Source organism: Anopheles nili, chromosome 3 (assembly GCF_943737925.1).
Source record: "Anopheles nili chromosome 3, idAnoNiliSN_F5_01, whole genome shotgun sequence".
NCBI lineage: Eukaryota > Metazoa > Arthropoda > Insecta > Diptera > Culicidae > Anopheles > Anopheles nili.
The window spans coordinates 8,678,886-8,702,152 of NC_071292.1; the positions used below are offsets into that span (position 1 = coordinate 8,678,886).

Here is a 23,267-nt window from a genome sequence, read left to right on the forward strand (position 1 = left end):
CCAGGGGGCCTTCTTTCTCTGTTTTTGGCACAACCCGCTGGGAGCTAATGAAATGTGGTCGTTTAGACGGCAAATGGCGGAAATAAAAGCCATAAAACTTTGAAATATATGGATGGAGAAACCCATGTGCATCACATCTTGCAGGGGCGCTGTTTTGCTCAACATTAAAGATGAATTAAATTAGCAAGTTTAATGCCCGCAAAAGGTGCGTGAAAGGAGTGTTTTCTGTCGCCGTTCAAATGGAACCCCAAATGAAGCAGCGAAAAGGAGCATCTTTTACCATTAATCGGTTGCATATAGTTCCAGCAAACCAGGTACAGCCGACTTATTGGAGCGATTAAATTAACCCGCGCGCGTTAGGCCGCAATTGAAATGATAATTTCCCATAAAATAAACAGCGCATGCATAATCGACGGTCGCCTGAACATATCCCCGGCCGACCGGTGGAGCTTAACGTGACCTCCGGGTGTGTGTGTCTCTCGGAACCCGGTCGATTCAAACTATCATGTTATCACCGTGTTAAGGGCGCATGGTTCGTATGGCTCGGTGCCAAAAACTCGACTCGAATCCTCCCATAAGGGTTCCCGGGACTGAGAAACCGCCCGGAAAAACCCACCCACCGAAGGCGTCTGCCAAATGATTTAAGCCATTTAAATAAACTGAGCACTCTCGCCGTTTACCTCTCCAGCGCCAACAGGGAAACCGGGACCGTTGATTAATGTGGCATTCTAGCCGGGCAAGGGCGAACGAACCCGGGTTTCACGTGAAGCGTCCGGGTGTGGCCAAGGCCTTCGGTTCTGAGGCGGTTTTTGACCGAAAGGGAACATGCCACTTGCCAAAATCGAGCGCTACTCGATTTCGCCTGGGAACGGGCCCATATGTGGCGCATGAAGAAAGTCCAGCTGCCGACCGGAGGCACGTAATCGCTTCTAGCCCTTCGTTTCCCAGGTCAGGGTGCACGCCCATAGACCCATTCGTCGACGTCGTCATCGTCGTCGTCGAATCGGAGTTTTCAAGGGTGAGAATAAAAATTTAATTTCCCCAGTTTGATTTATTATTATTACTTTTGATATGAAGAGCACGATTCACTCACGCCCCGTGTCGGTGGTTCTCGGTGGGAAAGGGAAGGCTGGCCCTCAGAGGGGAAGGTGATGCCGACACACACACACACAGCGCATTAAATTCACGAAAAACGTACCACCCCTGGAGAGGTGATGGCTACTTTCCGAGAGGCGCGATAAATTCATTTAATAAATCATGCTTATTGTTGTTTTTATTCATACCCAATTTACGGTGCCACGGGTGAGACCACGGCGCACGAAATGCATGCCTAGGAAAAATTGAAAATCATCACCCAACCCAACACCACCGACCACCCTCACGAAAAAGGGGGCGGTGGAAAAGGGACGAAAAGGGACGTGTCACGTTGCGTCACGTTTTGAGTCGCGCGCTTCACGCGGTCAGGGAATTCAAATTTCCGAAAATCGCCAGGGGTTGGCACCTTTAAGCCCTCGCAGCATCAAAGGGACGGTTATTAATGAGCGTTGCGAGAGCACTGAGTGAAGAAGTGTTTAAAGTTTGATAGTTAGATTGGGAAAATGGAAAAACAGCGCTGCCGCTGATCATTCGTGGGAAAAGGGGACGAGCCACGGGTGAATGTAATTTCAGTTTCAGCCATCATCGCGAGAATCATTCCCGTTTTGGGGTGAAATCTCTACCACACGCTGTTTGCTGCCCTTGGGGTTCCGGACCGAAAGGGAACAGATTAGAACAATGTCTGGTCGGCGATGGTAGTTGCAACAAAAAACTGCACTCTAGTTCCTTTTTCCAGCACCCGTTAGAGAGAGAGAAAGCGAGAGAGAAAGAAAAAAAACAAATTCGACGCAAAAACAACCGAAACGCAAACGCAAACGAGCCCTTCCGGTTACGAGGCGCACCGAATCGGGAATGGAGGAATTTTTTAATTAAATTTTCATATTCGCCTCATATTTGCTGGCGTGTGCGAGATCCGCTCCAGCCAGTGAATGGTTCTATTTTAATGCCCTTTCGGCTTTGTTTTCTTTTTTTTGTTCCGTTCCTTACTCCCATTCCATGGCATTCCCGTTGCAATGTTTGTGTTTCCTTGCGGCCTAGCGCCCAGAGATGTAACTGAGCGAAGGATCCACGCGCACATGCCGCTGGTCAGAAGGAATCCAGTCGTCGGAACTTAATATTAAAATATTTGTGCAATTTTTCTTTCCCCCCGCCGTTGGTGCCCATTTTCCAGTGGACTAAAAGAGAGAGAGAGAGAGAGAGAGAGAGAGAGAGAGAAAGATAGATAGGGTCGCTCTATCTATGCACCTCGACCAGCGCGCAACAGGAGATGCGAAAAATCGGATGGTGAAAAGAACACACACCCAAAAAAAAAAAACAAACGAGCAAAAGGAAAATGAAAGCTGAAAAATCCCATTTCCGGTACCACGCCGGGAGTACGCCGGGAAAGCGGCAACAAAGTAGAGACTGTTCTGGCGGGAGCCCGCCGAGGGCGGTTTGATAAATAACCCTTTCCGGGGCCGGGATCCGTTGTGGTCTGGCGGGAAAAACCAGCCGGCCATTTTCCACCATTTTTCACCGAAAGCACCAGTCCGGGCTCACCCGATCGGTGCTTGGGTGGGGTGAAGAGAGCGAAGGAACCACGCAAAATTGAGTGATTAATTACTCTGCCACAATGGACCGCATGGCAAGGCTGGCCGTGGCCTCGAGACGGCGCTCGTTTGCGTTCGTCTGCTTTCTTTTCCACTCCGGTCCACCCAACCAACCCACCGGCTAATGGGTGTACGCGTGGGTGGGTGTGTGTGGGTGTGTGTGATAAGGACAGCCGCAAGGATACGAGATGGAATTTTCTTTTCGTGGAAATCGACGCAACCTTCTTTCACGCTTCTTTCACGGCCCGAAGGACATCACGCGCCCAGACGCACACGTGCGGCTGCACTACACAAGATTATAAAGTTTTTTTCCGGAAAACAAAGAAAAAGACCGCCCACCCCAGGAGCCAGGTAACGTTGTGGATGGGAATGGGAAGGGGGAAAAAAATCTAATCAAACGCCTCCGGACCACTCGCGTAGGAAAAACATTTCTTCCCGCACAACAACAACAACAACAACCTCTCCCAAATCACTTGAGTGGATTTTCCCGGCAGTATCCGTTCTCGAGAAGCAACAAACAATCACTCGCGTCGGGCACGATATGTGCGTGCTCGCGTGTGTGTGTGTGTGTGTTTGAGGCCGGTTCCTTATTGTGCCTACACGGCATGGGGCAGCACCCTTCAAGCGTAATCCCGGTCTTCTACTTTTGCTTCTTTGCAGGCTTTCGGCTCTTTTATGAAGCGGTTGAAAAAGCTGGCGCAATAAAAAAAACATCTTTACATTATTCTTTCGCTTTGTATTTTTTCCTTCTTCTTATTCTCTCTCTGCTCTCCCATATATATAAATAAATTTAGCTCCACCTCGTGGGGTGGGCAAAAGTTTGGCCCAGTTCCGGCGAGGATCCCTTTTTTTTTGGTAGGACGATGCGCCCAAATCGAGAGCCCCCGTGGAGGCACTTATAAAGGGTGGAATAAAAAAGAGAATAAAAGATAAAGGTGCTGAGTGCTGGAACGCGCTTTGATGGGTTTATAGAAAAATTTTTGAATGATTTCCCTGCACTCGGGGAAGCTGGAGGAAGCGAGTGAAAGAGAGGCACACACACACACACAACCGGTAACGGAATTGGTTTAAGCAACAGGACAACTCGAGAAGGGCGCCCACCTTTTTGTGTCCCTTTTTTTTGAAGTTTTTTTTTCATTTTGGTCCTCCAGGTTTTGATCCAGAAAAATTGGATCAACCCCCATGGTGACGGTGCGGCCGATGATGATGCGCTGATGACGTCCCCGTCGGGTTTGAATGTTCCCCATCTCAATCCCCTCAACCGCCAAGGAACAACCCCACGACCAGGTTGATAAATAGAAGGAAAGTTGTGAGATTTATTGCGCACGTGAGACCGAAAAAATAGGGAGATTGCGCGAAAAAGGCCCACCCGGAAGCGGGGAACCACCACTCGAGAGTATGAAAGGCGGACACCGGAATCGGGCAAACGGGCTTAGCAGGAACCGAAAAAAAAATTCAATAAATGAGCCCACCATTAGGGCGTCCTCGAAGGGGTCCGAGAAAAGCGCGCGGCCAGACGAACGCACCCAAGGCCGGCACTCAGCGGGAAAGATAGCACCCTTTCGGTGTGGCATTGGCGTCGCAAAATAAGGGTGCATATTGAATAAATTATTTGCGATGATTAGACAACCGTATTCATGATTATTAGTTAAATTTGCGCCCGAGCCATTCTTCCCAAAAGGGGTAGCGTGTTGGTTTTATTATAGTGAATTGTAAAGTTTATTTTTTTTTGCTTGAGTTCGCCATCCTGCGTCGCGTTCGAGCGCGTTTCCTACACTTTCCCTTTTCACGCGACCCTTAAAGCCCATTCATCATACCGTCGATGGCGCCCGCGTGGTTCCCGGAGATTCGCTAAAAGGATTCCCACCCAGTGAGCGCGAATTCAATTACCGACGGAGCGGAATATGATTGCATAATTCCGGGCAGAACAGTTGGTCGGTTCCAGTTCCCGAGTTTCAGCTGCCGTCGGCCAGGGTTGTGCGAATCGATCGAGCTAATTTTCAGGCGCATGTTGGGCGTACATACCTGCAAGGAGAGAAAGAAAAGAAACGAATCGTTACATCCGATTAGCAAACATAGCAAGCGGCGAAACAAGCCAGCATGAGCCCGAAACCATATGGTGTCTGATTGTGTGTTTGTTTTTCAAGGGTACGTTCGGTTGCCATGGGCAACCGTTTGATACGTTGGCGTGTAGTTTGGAAAATAGAACACTGCCCGAGGTAAATCCTCTTAATATGTATTATTATAATAATATAAAAATAAAGCAATATTTTTTTAAATCAGTTCATCTAAAACCTGGCTGTCAAATCAAAGCATTATTCGAGTGCACTAGAAAACACGATAGACTGGCGCTGATGCAAGAACGCTCATATCGCTTGAAGTATCAGCGCGACTTCGATCCGCTCAAACGCCACCCGGACACGATCTATTCACGCTGGCGACTCCTTCGCATCGGCATCAAACGAAAACAGCACAACATCCAAATCCGAACCCATCGCGTACCAGCAACCATCAGCCACCCGTCCAAACAAACATTTTCCATCTGGAAACGGGAGAGAGCGCGCGCGCGCGCGAGCAGCTCGTTGATTTACTTCCCCAACCGACAACCGACGGCCCGTTTCCACGGTGGAAAACCCAGCCTGTAATTAATACCCGAAGCGGAACCCGCGTCTCCAACCGAAACGCTAGCAATGAGATCCTCCATCCTCATCACGCTCATCATCATCATCATCATCATCGCCGGCTCGCGAGCATCTTGAGCGGTAGCAGCATCGCCTCCTTTGTCCGCGATGAAAAGTATCGTATTTCCCGGAGATCAATCAGACGGAGCGCACTCGCGCACACACGATGGCTTGGCAGGAACCGCACCCAACGAACCAGAGACCAAAACTACCAGAATCACGCAGCATAATTCAACCCACAGCCTGCGCTCGGGCCGGCTTTGAAAAATAACTATATTTACCTCGACTCTCACCCCACTCAACTCCACCCTCTCCGTCAAACGGGTGGAAAACACGCCCGGAAAACATCCTTCTCGGGGCGCAATCATAAACTCATTAAGGGAAAACACACACACACACACACCGTGAGGTTAAACGCGGAAACGCCCGAGGCGCCCGTTTTCAGCAGTGCGTCCTTCCGGGCGACTGTGTGTGTGTGTGCCCGAGGTTTTGTGTCCTTTTGCGTCCTCGACCAGGCGCGTCTTGTAAGTGCGCATGGTGGCGCGTAGGTAAACTTTTCGGTGATGAATACCCGCCACGAAAGCCGTGCTGCGGCAAGTTCTTGCGCTAGTTCGTCCGCTGCCACCGGCTGGCAAGAACGATTTGTGTGTGTGTGTGTCTGACTGCCGGGTTGTGCCGGCGGACACCGCCAACCGGAAGCGACTCGTTACGACGCCCCAACCGACATCGACATGTGTGTGTGTATGTTTGTGGCCGCGATGGAGGATTCGTCTCCGGCTCCGACGGGTCGTCGAATGATTCATTGTTATGGCGCCGCACGTTGCCGCTGTCGAACGTGGGGGTCTGGGGACAGCTTCCGAGTCAGCTCATTCGAGAACATATGCCACGGCACGGTGGGAGCAAAGTTTGGTAATGAATGCACTTTTGCAAGTGCATGAAAATTAAGCAATAAATTGGGCGCTTCCCGGACGGGAGACAAATTGGACATTGATGCGTTAGTTTGGGTGTCTGCGAGGTCTCGCGAAGCCTTCTCGAGTACGGATGGAAATGTTTGATATTATTCACAGGAAATTATGGTTGCACCGAGTCGAATTCGGCAGTACGCAGAGAATCGATTCGTGGCATTAGTTCCAAGACGTCTCCGGCCACACGGAAGCAATAGTTCCACCCGACGCAATAATTCGGTATAATTACATCCGTAAAGCTTTTATTGCAAACAGTGAGTGCAATCGGGGCGTTTTTGGGAAGAGGAAATCAATTTCGAGACCAAAACCCGCCATAGTGCGTGCCAAATCCGTCGAATCGCCATTCGGTACGGATCATAAAACGAGACCGGGAACGGACCAGATGTTTTCCATTTGTCCCGTGCAAGTGCCACGAAGGGTGCGTGAGGGTGGTTGACAGGCTAGTCACGACGTGGGTCCGACACAAGACCACGATGTGACAACTCATCACTCCAGCTAAACCACGATCTTTAGTATGCACCGACAAGTGTAAGCCACCAAAGAGAATCCCAAACCTAAGGCAGGAGAAGACAACTAACTCGTGTACTATCGTGGGATAAATCTGCAGGCAAACCGTAGACTGGCAACTGACATTATTTTTCTGTTAAATGCTGCTTTATTTTGAGACAAACGGAAAGGAATCTATTTTCATTGAGAGGATCATTTGCAGGTCTGCAAAAGTTTCTTTTACATTCAAGAGTTGATAAGCTTAATGAAACGGCATTCAAAATAGGCGTATTTCAAACGTTCAGAAGTTTATTCCAGAAGTTAACGTGTTCGAATGAACCCCAACAGATTATCCGGATTGAGGGGCAGCGGTGGTGGTCGTGCGCTTACCGTGTCCCTTGTGCAGACCAGGATTCTTTCCCTTCTTGTGAGGGACTCCTCCCTTGTCAGCCACAGCGACATTCTGTACACAAGAGCACGAGAATAGCCAAATGTTAGAATAGTACATTTTTGAGATACATCACCCAAACAGTAGCTTACCAGGCAGAGCAGGATGGCTGCGAAAATCACGAGGAAGAACGACAGTTTCATGGTGAACTTTTTGCTACAAGTCTTAAGACTGAACTAAGGTAATATGTTATTCCGATAGGTTTATATACTATCCGATGATGGTAATTTGGCATTGAAAAACTTCTTCGCTGTGTCTCGTGTCCTTGGCTACTGAAATATTTAGCAAATATTTTACAGCCATGTGGATAAACACAACTGCTATTTGAGTACGTACAGACGTAAGTATAATACGACACGTGCCTCCTTAAAACCTTTTCTTCAATCAAATGACGTATGCAGAAAATAAGCTACAAACTGTGTCAATAAATGTATACAAATGCTATGGCGCCGTATGACCTTACAGCACTGGTTGCATATTGTAGCTACCAAGCATTTCTAAAATTAGCATTATGGTCAAAATAATATTCTTACATTGAGTAAAATGGCATTAGTGTTAAGTTAGCAATTATTGAAAAAATATTACCACAGGAAATATGGATCACCTCAGTTATGGCACACGTTCCATTTGAAACGGCTCGATTCAATAGGCTTTCGAAAGAAACAAGATATAGGTAGAGTTGAATCAGTTGAATGAATGAAGTAGAATTGATGCTACTTGTATCATTGGAGATAAAATTCCCTTTGCTACTATGTATTGTCTTAAGAACGTCGAACTTTCACAATAGATTAAAAAATAACTTTTAATCCTTGACTTTTGAGAGCCACAAAAAGCTCTAGTAATTCTCTACCATCCATTGAAATTGGGCACATTAACATTGTCATATTCCTTGCGTCATATTATCTAAAATTTTATTTTAAAAACAATTTAACATGAAACCTTCTACAGATATTATCGAACACTTGTGTCCACACGAAATCGCGATGCATATTTCGATACGGTAAATTTTTTTCCAAAACATGTGTGTACCGAAATAGGTGTGCCATATATCCGCATACGGCATTAGAGCAGCCGTTAGAACGATATATAAGCAGACGGAATTGGTTCAAGATTCAGTTCAGTCTTAAGACTTGTAGCAAAAAGTTCATCATGAAACTGTCGTTCTTCCTCGTGATTTTCGCAGCCATCCTGCTCTGCCTGGTAAGCTTCTGTTTGGGTAATGTATCTCAAAAATGTACTATTTTAACATTTGGCTATTCTCGTGCTCTTGTGTACAGAATGTCGCTGTGGCTGACAAGGGAGGAGTCCCTCACAAGAAGGAAAAGAATCCTGGTCTGCACAAGGGACATGGTAAGCGCACGACCACCACCGCTGCCCCTCAATCCGGATAATCTGTTGGGATTTATCCTGATATGATACCAACAATCGATGATATGTACCAACGCAAGATTTTGCCCAAGCATGGCGGATAAATAAACGCAGTTTATCGACACGCAAATTTTCAAAACGTGTTCTATATTTCGTGGAATACGATAAGACGCTATAAGTGACATTACTATCTTAGAATTGCTAATAGGCGCTCCATATCAAAAGAATGCTTTCTCAGGGGTCATGTAACGAAACAAAATCATCTAGTGCAGGTTGAGCAGATGCAAGACACACCCTTCGACAGGTTTGCTTTTGCTCGAGCACGTAAGAAGCGCAAGGTGACAAAAGAAGGTGAGCCGCTACAAAAGAACGTCCCTATCTGCCGCTCCATAATTCAACGCGAGATGGCGAAGAGAACCCTCGATATCTAGAATACTCATCCGAAAGCAGGCCGGAACATCACCACGTACTACAAACAAATCTGACCGCCATCTCTCACACGATCCCTCCAGTTTAATCTTATCACACGCTAGCTGAAGCACGTCTGTTTGTCTGATTTCTATCGTCCGGCGAATGCACCGAAACCCAAACCCTTCCGTAATTAAGGCGCAGCGGTACGTAGCCGTAGGGGAAAAAAACGCATTCCTTTCTAACCTTCTCGCTTTTCTCATTGCGGACATTTTCACCCCATGTCCGTGTTCGCTTCATAAGCCGCATATCGATAATTTATTGCCCGATGTCAATCACTGACAACGGTGTTATCTTATCAACGCGCGTAATGCAAACAGCCAACAGGAACAAGCGCTGATTCGATTTTATTCCCACCACCGCCCAAAATGCTTGTGTCTTTGCGTGTCGCCCGCGGAAGTGGCCGCCGAAAGCATAAGCAAATAGAGTGACCACATGATCGAACGAGCAGCGAGGAAATGGCGTGGAAAAAGACTCACCCAGTTCGGAGGAATTCGAACGCCAAGAAGAGAAAGCGGTGGATGAAAAAAAAAGCTCGAAAAAACACACAGTCCAAATAACGGAAAAGTGGTCCTTAACACGATTAGAACGCGACCGATGAAGCCACCAACCAGCCCCGTGGTAGTGGTGGCCGGAATCGTCGGACGGTTTGTTTGCGCTACGGATTTTTTCGAAGCCCAGCAAACGAAGACGACAACCGACGACGGGAAAGGGCTGTTTGAGAAATGGTTTTCCGTGTTTTTCCCGCGCCAACCGGAACACACGCCACCCGAGGCTCGATTACACCATTGCGCGATTAGATACGCCCGAACGAAGCGCGCGTGAGTGACAGAGGTCTTCCGTGGGCCTCCCATCAGGCCTACGTGTTCGCCGGGTGTAATCCCGCGAACAAACACGAGCCCTTTCTCGGTGGAAGTTAAGACGTTACACCTCGATACGATCGATCGAGTGGCGGTCAATCGCCACACGAATTGACCACTGACAAAAAAGCGCTCGCCAATCGGAAGCCCGCTCTGACGATCCTGTCAAGTGCCACCCACCATCGGATACGGCCGGAAATCAGTGCCTGTGTTGGATTTAAAGAGTCAATCGACGGGCTGAAGTGGCGGGCATTAATTACCGATAATCGAGCTATCTTTAGCCAGCTCGAGAGGATCCTTTAAGAACTTTTTCCCCTGCCAAGAGCCAATGGCGCCTTCAATGGAGCTTGAAATACGTTCGTGAGTGTGCGAGAAAACTTCCGGAAGCTCGTCCCGTGCAAAATTCACTCCGGAAATAATCTCCCCATCCTCATCCTTAAGCCGTGATGGAATTCTTCCCCGAAAAGCGGCCCGCGTGCCGGTTGTGGCAGAAAACTTTAAGGACTACCCTCAGCTCACATTCCGCAACGGACAGCCGGTTCGCCAATTAGGCGAATTAAAACGTGCCGGCAAATGTGTCCCCGCGTAAGCGTAATCGCCTCCGTCAGCTGCCTATCACGGGTGAAAGATAAATAAGCGCCAGCTGTCCGGAATAACTTCCGAGCCGAAAGGATACGCCTACGACGCCGGATTCCGTTCTTATCAGGCGTGCGAGCGTTCATGCTTGGTGTCCGTGTGCTTGATATTTAAATAATTACGCACACATCGAAGGAAAACCGAGGGGTTTGTTTTTTTTTCAAGGAATTCTTTCCATCCGCTCAGCCCAAATTCAGTTCCCAGGGTGTTTCATCGGCATCCTTCCACGTGCCGCACGTGCTAATGAAGCTAGATTTGCTTGATTTTATTTACAAACACCACCACCAGAGGGTCGTCTCTTAGCCTAATCGTTCCACGGCAGAGAACGCTCATCGCCGCAAGGACTGAGGCTGGAAATTTCTTCCCCACAAAACCCCCACCGACCGAGAAAGTAAATACGGCCAATCTGATCCGAGCGGTTCTCCTTTCACCAATCAACTGGTATCGGCGTTCCCGTCTCACCAGGATACACGCAGTAACGAAGTGACGCAGTAACCAAAACACAACTCCCCCAAATTCTCGGGGAGTGGACAAAAATCAACCCCCCACCGATGAAAAACCGATGGTGGTGTCGAAAGGAGAAAAGCCACGGAGGAAACAACTCGCTCCAACAAATCGGTTGACCGTGACCGTAACGGATGCGACGTTCGATGGATCGTTACATGACCTTTTTCTTGTAGCTTTTGCTTTTGCTTTCTGCTCCCAAGGAAAACCCACCCACTGCCACCTCGTCGACGATCCACATCAGTGACATTCTTTGGCCACGCCGTCGGGTCAATCGGTCGAAGGGATTTTCGGGTGACCCAAAAGGCTGCCCTGGGCAGGAAAGCCGTGCAAAAACCGACATTTCAGCAAACACACGCCCGCAAATGAACTCGGCTGGCGAGGCCAACAGAAACCCCGGCTTCCGTCCGGTTTGGATCCTTCTTCCGCACACTCTATTGGGTGGGTGGCAAGGCGGGGATGAACAAGAAGAATGAAAGATAAATAAGCCCAAGGTTGGCACGGGTGTACCGTGGAATGAAGCGCCCACAAAAAAAGAAAGCCTTTCCACCGCAGTGAAGGAATCTGCCGTCCGCAGCCGTGATCTTACGGAAGCCATTAAACCCACGCGCCATTGACCGGTGAGATCCGTCGCGGCACAAGATGGAGGACGAAAGGAAAGAAAGCCGATCCTAAAATCGGCCACCGTACGAAATCTGCCCGGACATTGGGATAGAGAGAGAGACCCGAAAAAAAAACAAGCAAAAAAAAACCCACCACACGGCTGCTCGTAAGTTCGTTTAGTTACGCTCGTTTCTCTTTTTTTCGCTCCCCCAGAACCGGACGAAAATCGACGCATCGGTAGTGAGATCTGGAAGGAAAGAACTGGCCTTGCCGGCATGCCGTTGAGAGGATGCGCACACCAGAAATGTGTACCAGATGTTCACCGTGGTAGATCATTATGAATAATGAATGAGAACACACGGCCACACCGTGCACTGTGTCCGAGATCTTCCGAGGGCGGTTTTCCGACCGATGGACGAGCACGCGATGGCCAGCACCGGTTGGGAGGGTTTTTCTTCAACTCGTTTTTCACCCACCGGAAAATACCGTCCAGCCAGGATGGGTCCCTTGGGCAGGAGAGAGAGAGTGGCCATTTCGCCGTGGAAAAGCACGAACAGGGTGGGAAAATGGTACGAAAAAAAAAACACTTAAATTTGTCCTCACCCACGACTCGGTGGCGAATTGGCGTATGGGTGCAAACGTTCATGAAAAGCGAAACGAAATTCGCTTCCCTGCGGTAAGGAATGGCTTTTTCATGCGGCAACCCAAGGGAGCTGGTCGTGTTTTCCCCCCGAGCGGTGGGAGTGAGGGAATTGCAATAAGGGAAATTGATAACAACAACAAAAAAAGAACTGGGGTGAATCGAAAAGCCGTGACCAGCGGGCGAAAGTAAACCGATAACGTACGACACACATCGGTCGGCCCTTTCCTAAACCTTTCCGGTGAAAAATGTGCGGCGTTTTGTGCGAGAACAACTGAATCGAAAGCAAAAGTTATGGCCGAAGCTGGGTTTCGACGTTTATGGTCGTGTTGCCGTTTTTTGCTGGCCTCCGTTGCCCGTGCGGACATCGTGATAAAAATCATTAGCAAATGTTAGCGCACCACCGGCAGTCCGGGTGTCCTGGGAGTGTCTCTTCCTTCCTCGCCGAGGGAGCTTTAAATCAAATAACGATTCATTCGATTTTATTTTGTCCAACAAACAAGGCTGCCCTCATTCCTGCCAGGGGGTGGTTCACAACGAGAAACCAACGCGTGTATTAATAAAACATAAACGCATTTCGGGGCTTGGTGCTTACTCTGACGCATTAGCGCATCACCCAACGCTGGGGGAATGGTGGAAAATTGTATAACATTTTGCCACCCACCCACCGATGGCCACGCGAAAGCGCTACCGCGCGAACACGCGCCAAAATGCGCTTCCTACGGAAAATGGTCCAAAAATAAATTTTGAAATAATTTACATACCATTAAAGGGCACTTTTCACGCTCTCGATGTCCCCTGCCACCCCCACAGCGACCACCCGGCGTGCGTCAGAAGCAACAGCAACAACAACGACGGGGACGAAAAAGAGAATGAAAACAAAAATAACAACCTCACTCACCCGTCGGAACTAATTTTATGACGACTGCGAATGAAGAGACAGAGCGCAACATGCAACGAACGAGAGATGAAGCCGCCACAGGATGCCAACGGTGACGACGAAACAGCATAATCAGCGGCACGGTGAAACAACGCCAGCAACACGCCCCCAACCCAGCCACCCACTCACCCACACACCCCCACCGGAGTCACCTGAACTCCCTGGACCGTTCGGGTCTTGTGTCGGTTTGCGCTTCGCTTGATCACATTTCGCTTTGAAGTGCTAATTCCCGCTGGTCCGCACTCCACTCCCCTGTGTGGATCCACCCCCAGGGAAGAGGAGGAGGTGGGGGTGGAGAGGACCGTGGGGGCTCTCTCGTGACAAGGACCCGGTTCGAGGACGTCGGTGGGGCGGAATCATTGCTATTTACATTTCACCTTTCATTGCATTGTTTTTGCTTCTGATTTGATCTGCTGGAAGCTGGAGCTCGAAGTGCAGGACGCGTGTGAGAGAGAGAGAAAGAGAGGGAAAATTTCCATTTTCTCCAATTACCACGTCCCCCTGCCGCGGGGACATCATCCATCGGCGAACTCTCATCGCGCTTGGTGTCGGGGGGTCTCTGCTTCGAACGGCAACGAGAAGCAGAGAAGAAAAGTGTCCACGGAGGATGAAAAAAGGACACCCCTGGGGGAAGCGCAAACACGAACGTACCAGCATTAGCCCGGCCCCCTTTTGGGGTGGTGACCGAAGCTGTGTAGAATTTCCGGGTTCGCGAGCAAATCGCAGTACACCCACCCGCAACACATCCGAACGGCAAGTGCAAAAATGTGCTCCTCTGCTCGGATGAGTACGCTTTACAGCCAGCGAGGCGGAATGCAATAGTTTTCGACGGGATAAAACGCCACGGAAAAGGTGGGAAAATTCTTATTCCATGTGCAAAGCTCGTGGCACTTATTGCAGGAGGTTTTTTCACTCTTTAAATTGTAACAATATTTCCTAGGCAGCACAGGAAAAACATTTCAACACAACCCGTTGCGAGAAGAACACTCATTCAGTTCTGTTTGTCACCTTCCACAAAAAAAGCGTATTACAAGCAGCACATTTGAGAGGCGAAAAGACCCACACGGAAAATTGCTCCCGGGCACGCAACAGCCCAGACTTGGTGGCAATGAGGAAAGCCCGAATAACCGACGATTTGTGAGAAACCGTGAAGAAGCGAACACATCCACAACCACAGGCAGAAAGCAGAGAATGAAATGCAAATTGCACACACAAATGCAGCAGCAAAATCACCCTCCGGTTGACTTGTGGCGTCATTTCCAAGCGGCAGGAAGCACACATTTCCAACACCAGTGTGCGGGAAAAACAGGGAATACACACAAAAAAATCCACAAAACCCGCGTGCACACGGAAGAACCGAACCGAAGGCGTGTGCAGTTTTATTCCGGGAAGAACAGAGAGAAAGACAGAGAAATGCACCCAAGCGGCAGGAATAACAGAAGAACCAGGAGCATATGTCACAGCGAGATAAGTGTTTAAGGCTGCATAACCATAAATGAATAAATGAATGAATGTCATTATTCCGGGCTGCCCTCCTCTGGCTCGGGCTTGAGTTATTTGTTGCTCGTGCCCGGCAATCATTACTCTTATGGTTCCCGCTTGGTTCGAGGGAGATAGAGAGAGCATAATGCGCCACTTGAAATGCATGCAAATCGCGAATGAAATGTGTGAAGGGAGAGGGAGAGAAAGAAAAATGCAATCCGACCCCTCAAATCGGAGAAAACGCTTGAGCGTTGTGAATGATGCATTTCTCCCCACTGCACCCAATGCATTTGAATTCGTTGCTTTTGTTTCCTACCTTCGAGAGCCTTTTATGCTCCACTCCATGGAATGCACGCTGCTTGACCTGTTGGGTGTATGTTGCTACACAAAATTACACTTTCACGATTGTTTGAGTGATGCCGAAATCACAAGACCGAACCCTTGACTTAACAGCACGAGCATCATTTGAATGTCAATCTGCCTCCATCATAAGCGTCATTTCACACCCGATTATGGGTTTAAGTTAACACAGTAACGCAACAACTTGATCAAAGATGGCAACGATTGAGAGACAGCCCTTAGGCACACACACACACACACGTGTCCCAGACATTCCAAAACAATCCACCCCTAAAACACACATAAATAATAATCTTCCCTCCGGACGGTCGGACTTTTTCAACACAGCATCCTGAGGCAAGCGCCCGAGAAACATCACTGAATGATTTTGATTGGGCGACCGTCCAGACAGACAAACAGAGTAGGCCCTGACGGCACACTTGTGTGCGCCCGGTTGTTTGTTACGCACGTCTGTACACACGCGCGTACATGCTACTGCACGCCGAAACGTAAACGAACCCGTCCGAAACAATAAAGTAACCGCAGCTCCCGTCCACCCACCGAGGAGGCCTTTTCTCCTCCCAAGCAGGGGGGGGGGGCTGGATTATATTTGACCTCGCAAGATGACGAATCATCGGAGCGAGCGAGAAAGCAAAAGAAGGTCCAGTCAATATGGCATTAGAATGACACTCCAACCCGATGAGGAGGTTACAGTGCGCTTCAAGGCTAATGCAACATCAAAAGTGAGAGACAAAAAAACACTCACACCTCGTTACTACACTTTTGTGGCCGAAGGACGAAGAAAAAAAAGCCCCTCTAAATAGTTAACGAAAACTAATCAAATATACATTTCGGTCAACGGAAAGCAACAAACAACCAGCCCCATGGCGGTGGCCGTAGTCCTGAACTGTCCGAACGCCTCTTACCGTACACGTCGAAACAAAATTATTCAATTAATGTATGATTTGCTCATCTCGCTGCTGCGTGGCCAAAAACAATGAACCCTCTTCCACACACGCAAACCCACAGCCTCCGTCAACGTCAGCCGGAACCGATCTTTGACAGTGACTAGCAGAATTCGATTGCCTTAATCGCATTAGGCAGCTTATCTTGTTATCGTTGCTCCCACTCTCTCTCTCTCTCGCTCTCGCTAAGGAGAGCTCTCATGACTTGCCTTATTTTCTAGCTCCCCCAGGAGAATGTGAAAGAAACGAGCTAAAAGCACACAAGAAATGGGATCTTGGTGAGGACTACAGATAGACTGTCTTTGCTAGGAAACCACGCATAATTGCTGGCAAATGTTGTTGGCCAAACATTTTCTTTAAAACACACACACACTCACCTACAGCCAACGTTCCGATGGTGGATGGTTCGAGATATATCGTACGTTTCTGGAGCACTCGAGGTGGTGGAGATGGATAAGGACGTATGCTCCCACACACGTCACTCGACAGCACCGAAAGGATTACATTTCGAATCAAACGAACAGGATCGGTCTGACGGGCGCCCCAAACCGTGCCTTTGGGTCCACTTGAACATCGTCAGCAACGTTCCCGTCAATGTCGTCGTCGTCGTCGTCGTCGTCGTCCTGTCACTCGTCACGGCGTCTAAACAAACTCAAAAGTTACCAAACCGTCGACGAAATCTTTCGTCATTATGCTAAAAGCATACTCGTTCTCTCTTTCTCTCTCTCTCGCAACGCTCCGGGCAACACCCTCGATCAATCAAATCCCGCTTTTCCCGGACCCGGAAGGCCCGGATCCCGTTTTCCGGTGTGGTTCTCCAGAAGGCTTTTTCCACTCCGACTACGGCGCTCAGGTAACACATCCTTTTTCCGGTGCGCCCAAGTGTGCGTGGGTTGCGCACGTCGAGTGTGACTTACACCTCGAGTGTTTCCATTAGTAGAAATTGATATTCTCTCGTTCTGCTTCCGGAGGCCGGGCATAACCGGCATGCTCGGAAGTATGTCCGGTTCAGCACGCTTTCCGACTGGCGCTTCTTCGCATCTTCTCAGCAAGCTTCATCATCCGACCGAAATCAATCATTTTTTACCACCCCTTAGACACCTTTTCGTTTTTTTAATCATCCAAATAACTCGACCACGAAGCGATGGGTACACGCGCGTCTGTCAAAACACCGGAACACCGGGAAGCATCATTCACACCGGCATTTCCAGTGAACACGCGCTTTCCCCGGTACGATAAATTCATTGCTGCAATGCTCGAGAAGTGCAGTGAGGGAATGTGTTTTTCCCGAATACCGGTACACGCCGCCAGCTTCCAGTTTGTCACTTATGAAAATTAAAGTAAACACCGTCAGATGAAATGTCCAGTGTTTCTTTTTTTTTTTGTTGGCCTTCCAAATGCCAACATGCGTACAGAGATGCAAAAAATGGTGGCCACATTCGTCCTTACACCATCATGCGAAATGTTCTCGTAATGCTTGCGCGTACATGCAAAAACCGGCCCATTTAAGCAATGTGTAGGGAAGCGCTTTTTCTAAAATGAAAACACCCACACACGTCATAATCACATCTCGCCGCCGAAACGTCGCATCCGTACGATCGAGTGATCGAGTGGCGTAGAGCGCAAAGGTCGTAGCGAACATAATTGCTACCGCAAGCATGTCGGAGAACGAGAGAGAGAATGTGTGAGAGAGCGAGACCGACTGGAAGAATCTCGTTCCAGATCGAAACATGATACTAGGCTTCGGGCTCCAGACGAAAAGAGGCTCAACCAGCAAACCAGCAAGCAAATGCAGGCATGGAAATCAATTAAGAACCAAAACGGATTCATCTGCCGTAATGACGATTGACGGCTTCGCGTCAAGCACGGCACATTTCATAGGCTTACTTTCAGGGGCCAGCCAGACAACCCGAAAGTCGACGGTCAACCACCTTTCGGCTGCGCTCTGGTGTAGTGGTAATGAACTCGTACCCTGTTGCCATGGTGACGGTGAAGGCTACTGAGAATCGTCACAGAAGCATCTCAACCCATACGCAGCATCCGCGTTATTTTGTTTGTGCCAAACTGTCATTTACGAATTCGCCGATTCGTCGATTCGAGGGATATGAAAATTGCGCGACGCTTTGTTTTTTTCCTGTTACTCCAAATTTAATAACTCACGTTTGTTTGCGTTGCTTGGAGCGTAAAACTTGGCAACTAATATAGACCGAAAGATAATAAAATCAAAACCAACTCCATTACGAAGCACATAATAAAATGTGTACGCGCCCGCGAGAAACAGGACGAATGAAGGCGAAAAAAAAGGGCACACGAATAAGCCTATTATAATGGGTGGAGTGGGAGACGAAATAAGAGACAAAAAAAAAACACCACAAAACATTCCTCGCAGCACGCAGAAGAAGAGTAGCAAATACGGAAGCCCAAAGCCAGCACGATCGTAAACCGCGCTCCTCACGCACAGTGAGAACTCGCACGGCGTGAAAAAATACGGATGAGAGAAGAGGAAGAGAAAAAAAAAAGAATCGAAAACGAACACCAATCCGATCACCACCCGGACTGGGTTCTTCTTTCGTGCGTTTTGTGGGTGACGAGAGACGGGAGCTTTGTTAAAATTTTTATTCAATTTCTATTTTATGCTCCGTGTCGTACATATGTTCGCCTCGTTGCCTCGTTCGCGTACGCGCGATCCCCAAAAAAGGGCGAAGAAGAAACAAAAATCGATACCCATAATAAAAATTGTCAACCGGCCTTCGCAGGAAGGCGAAACGGAACCTGAATCGGCAAGTTCGATTCAATTGTGCCGACCGATTGGAAGCACGGGCAAAATGAAATAAAACAAAACTAAACATCCATAACGTACGGATGGTTGGTGCAGGCGGCACCGGAGCCGAAAATCGGAAATGGCTCGTTGGTTAATATTCCACACGGGCGACACTTCTTTCCAAAACGTGCACGCACGGAATCGAAACACACAATCACAAACCCCAAACGGGTTGAGCATGGGACGGAAGCACATATGATTCATGCTGGAGCGCGGATCGAACCGCAGAACACGCGATTCGTCACGTCACGGCAAACGGACGGATGGGGAGATTTTGGGGAGGCAAACAAAACAGCCCCGTAAGGGCGTGAGAGCGAGAGAGAGAGAGCGATAGAACGAACGAAAGGAAATCAGGACCAGCCGGAACATAAATATGATCAAATTTACGAGCACCCATCCGGGGGAGCTCGAAGCGCCCGGAAGTGGAACGTTGTACGAAAGGAAACAGAACTGCCTCCAACTCGGTTCTCGATTGGAGCTGATTCTGCTGCTGCTGTTGGGGCTGTTAAACAATAAAAAGGCAAATCCTTCTAATGCCCAACCCCCACGCCATAAAACATCTCCACGATCGTGCGCGGATCGACACCGAATGAGCAATTAGACCCAGCCCTGTGAGGCACTTGACCGCGTTTGTGGTGGCTCTCTCTCTCTCTCTCGAAGCTAAGGGCTCCGATAACGGCACGGGTACGCTTTAACGGGACCACTAAAAAGGGCCTAAAGGAATTGAGCCCAATGTCCCGATGGTGCATGCTGCGAGCGATAACGGCACACGCAAATGATGAGGCAGGCAATAAATCACCAGCCTTTGCATTATTCGTGTTTGTTTTGCGTTCGGTTTTTTTTTTTCAATAACACAAACATTCCTTTAGGTCATGAGAAAAAGCGCTGCCAAAATGCATGCAAATTCGGTCACCGAAGGGTTTTTTTTTCATAAAGTGCACACCACTGCCCAAAGATTAACCCATTATGCTTACCCACCCGGGGCTGGCGACTAAGCGACACCGACCGTGGCGTGATTTGTGGCACCGAAACTAATTGATTTTTCAAGCCATTGATAACACGCTGACCCTGGGGGGGGGGGTTAAGAGAAAAACGCACTGTGTTTGGGGTTCGGGGGAGGAAACATGGCCGGTAAAGATGAAAGAAAATAATCACGCGGTGGAGCATAAATTATCACGCGTATGATACCGGTCCCGGGCGGTTTGATAAAAGCTTTTTTCCGGTGGGCAAATAAAGCAGCCGGCATGTGGATGGCTTTTGGGAAAATGCACCACTCGGGGCGCGGGTGAGTAAATAATGCCTCCAATTTTCCCTCCAATTTCGGCGTTCGTTACATCCACCGACGTTGAGCACTTCATTAAAGGGGGTGAATTGCATTACTTCTACTGGGGAGTAACAGATTTGAATCACACATGGTTCCGTTCCATTTCTCCGTCCCCGAAATCACAGCCAAGTTGGGGGAGAATTTAATTCCAACATCACGACGATTAGAGCCCACCGGTGGCATTAAACGTGGCTTGTTCGATCTTTCCCCCAAGGGATGCTCGCAGAAAGGTGACACAAAAAGGTCAACCAGCGACATACCGATCCAAATTCCGAACATGACAGCGTTTACTCCCACCCACAGAGTGGCAGTTAAAAACCGTGTGTCACAAACGCGCTTGGGCTCCAGAATTAAGGGCCTTCCTCGGGTTGATCCTTGGGTCCACCCCCAACCAAAAACGAACGCTCCCCAAGCGAGTACACAAGATCATATTTCCCTCGCACAACCATTTTTAACACAAATGTAAACGCGTCCGCTTGTGCGACGGAAAACTCTTCCCCGAACGCTTGGAAACGCAACCGGCGTCATTCATTCGTGCGATGCACTCGCACCCCGTTGCAGATGCACTTCTGTTTCCAATTATCAACACACGCCTGCCGGTTCGGTGCCGCCTGATTAGCTACGGTTCGGTTCAGTTCGGTCCGACAAAGCGAAGGCAGCGAGAATAGCGAGAGCATCTTGGAATGTGCATTCTTCTGTCGGTGGAATACAACAACGAAAAAAACCGCGAAGGGTGGTAGTTTTTCCCTTCGCTCGACATCAAGGGAAAAAACAATCCTCCACTCAACCCTGCGGGTGGCAAACGAGCGCGAGCAGGAGAGGGTGTAAGAAAAATATGAAACACTGCGCCACCACCCATCGCGATCGCTAATTTACTTCGTCACGGGCCGCCCGACGGGACGGGATGCGTTTCGATGAGTTCATTACCATACCCTGGGTGGTTTGTTGGCCATTTCATTCCTCACCACGCCGACGACACCGACCGATGCCCTTGGCTGTGGCCATAAAAGAAAGTGTTGTGTGACGGATGGATGGATGGTTGGGGTTTGTGGATATCGATTTTCCAGCCAAGAGCCAAGAGGAAAACGAAATCCTCAACCCCAACCTCATTCGCACCAAACGTTAATGGGATGGGTTGGGCCAATGTTTGCCTTACTAATTAGCTCGCTCCATGCATTTTGCCTCCAACGATTGGCTGCGATCTGGCCGTCTGGGAGGATGAGAAGCGTACCCACGGGCTCACAGTCCCACAGCCCACGCGTCGGTCGGGAGACGCGTTCCAAAAAAGGCAGTAATCTGTGGCCCCCGAGCTGCCCGTAAAAGGACTACAATGGGGCTAATTCATGCCGACGCCTGTATTATAACGCCAGTGGCTCACTCTCCAGCTGCCCTTTTCCGGAGAAACCCATGCCACCCCATTGGACGAGCTCTCTTAGCGCCTTTGCGAGGCGACAGCTGGTCGCGATCTTTGGCACCCGAGCCACAAACACTCACGCGAAGCAGGACCCGCGTATCTAAGCCACCCGCGCTTGATCCTGAGGTTCGCCCCCAGGAAAAACCCCCGAGAACCAACAGAGGGTTGTTTTTCTTTTGCCAATGTGCGCGCGTTATCAAACGCACATGTCGCGCGTGCGGTTGATAAGCCAATTGGCGTCGGCGGCATAACACGCACGGATTTACACGGTAGACCCTCATGGACAAATACAGCGGTTCCGGGGTGGACAGATAAACCGAAAGGAAGCGTTAAAACTGGCGTTGTGGAAAAGAATGCATCGGTTATCAGCGCAGGGTGGGCTTATCACCACCAACTGCATGATTCTTGCGGCAGGATGCGGCGTGGATTAGGTGGAATAAATCAACAAGTTCCTGATCGTTTTCACTTCGAATCAACCATGCTCCATGAATGTGATAACTAAATATTCTAAGCAGTTTGATAAGAATTGCACTCTTTCACGGTTGCACTTTGAAACACTTACTTCCTTTATGCTTGTTTCGTTTCACCTCAAAACCACACAAGCCGTCTTTTGGTGTATCTTTTTTTTTGTTATCAAACTTTCCCTAACCATCCACAACCGAGCCCCCACCCAGTGACTTATTGACGTGTCTTCGATCAAACGTTGACCTACAAATTCCATCCTAAACACACAAACGGAACGCCGCAAATGACTCAGCTGCGATCGATTCCACAGCTGCAGATTTACTTAGCTGGGTATGGGTGTGTGTGTGTTTTTTTTCTTGCTCTTGGGTTCTTCTTTTCTCCTGCACATCCGCCACAATCGGTTAAGGTTCGTCTGAAGGTCCATTTGTATCGAACTATTCAAATCGTTGAGGAAGGTTTTCCTCCGTCCGACCGATGAATTTCTTATCTACCTTTATTTTTTCATGTTCGCGGTCCACCTCGTTCACATCTCACGGGCGTGTGTTTTTTTCCCCTTTATTATTTTATCAAAATCTTCCAAACCCTCGTAAATTGTCCTCGAATCATCAGCCGCGCACTCGAGAACGCGATACGAATCGGCGACCCCTAACAGAGACGCGGAGTTGTCTCTCAATTCGTCGAGACGTCCCGTTGGCTGGCGAGGACGGGGTTGCGTTTAAAATCAAATAAACATTCAATCATATTTCCACTCCACGAACGGGCGGATCCACGCCGGTAAGTGGAACCGACCGGTGACGTTCCGTTCTTGTGCGATAGTTCCCTGAAAAGGGGCCTTTCCCTGGGAGACATGGCGGCCGCTGCGACCCCGATCGTTGTCATCGTTAGGAGGGAAATCTTAATCAATCAATCGCCGGAATGGGTCTCTTGCTCTCTCCAGGGCGCGTGCAAGGTCGCAAGGGTGGGGAAGATTCTTCACGAATTTCTTCGCTCTTCTCCATCTGCTTTTTATTCTGTTCTCCTCCCGGTGGCTTTTAAAAACGCATTAGATGCGCTCGAGATGACATTTATGCTCTCGAGAGAGGGCGCGCGCGTTCGCTGGCATAATCGGTTCGATCTCGTCAAAACGGGACGGACAAATTATGCTCCGTTTTGCCCGGGCGTACCTTTTGGGACA

The 23,267-nt window shown here is 49.0% G+C and overlaps 1 long non-coding RNA gene across 1 annotated transcript in view; it reads right to left on the reverse strand.

Moving 5' to 3' along the window:
* Positions 1–23,267, reverse strand: part of LOC128725417 (uncharacterized) — an 80,670-nt gene that overhangs the window by 54,106 nt on the left and 3,297 nt on the right. The window lies entirely within an intron of this gene.